This window comes from Oryx dammah, unplaced genomic scaffold, assembly GCF_014754425.2.
Source record: "Oryx dammah isolate SB20612 unplaced genomic scaffold, SCBI_Odam_1.1 HiC_scaffold_5, whole genome shotgun sequence".
Classification (NCBI taxonomy): domain Eukaryota; kingdom Metazoa; phylum Chordata; class Mammalia; order Artiodactyla; family Bovidae; genus Oryx; species Oryx dammah.
In genome coordinates, this window is record NW_024070189.1 from 48,746,444 (window position 1) to 48,747,045 (window position 602).

Below are 602 nucleotides of genomic sequence, written 5' to 3' on the forward strand. Positions count from 1 at the left end.
TAAAAAAATCAAAAACAATAAGAGAACATTCAAGAGTGGTGAGTGAGTGAAGTCACTCAGTCATGTCCAACTCTTTGCAACCCTGTGGACTGTAGCCCACCAGGCTCCTCTGTCCATGGGATTCTCCAGGCAAGAATACTGGAGTGGGTTGCCATTTCCTTCTCCAGGGGATCTTCCCGACTCAGGGATCGAACCCAGATCTCCCACGTTGCAGGCAGACGCTTTAACCTCTGAGCCACCAGGGAAGCCCCTTCAAGAGTGGTGGGGTATATTAAATAACCAAATTTATGCATAACTAGAATCTCAAAAGGGGAATTTAGTGGGTAGAAGGAATATTTGAAGACATAATAGTCAAGAATCTTCCAAAATTAATGACAGACACCAAACTACAGATCCAAGAATGTCAGAGGATACTAAGAAGGACAAATATAAAACGAAACCAAACAACACAGCACCACACACCTACAGAGATAGTATTCAAATTGCTGAAAATAAAGATAAAGATAAAATTCTGAAGACAGCCAAAGGAAGGGGGGAAAAAAAACACGCTAAATATAGGAACAAAGATATGAATTATAGCAGACTTCTTTTTGGAAACCATA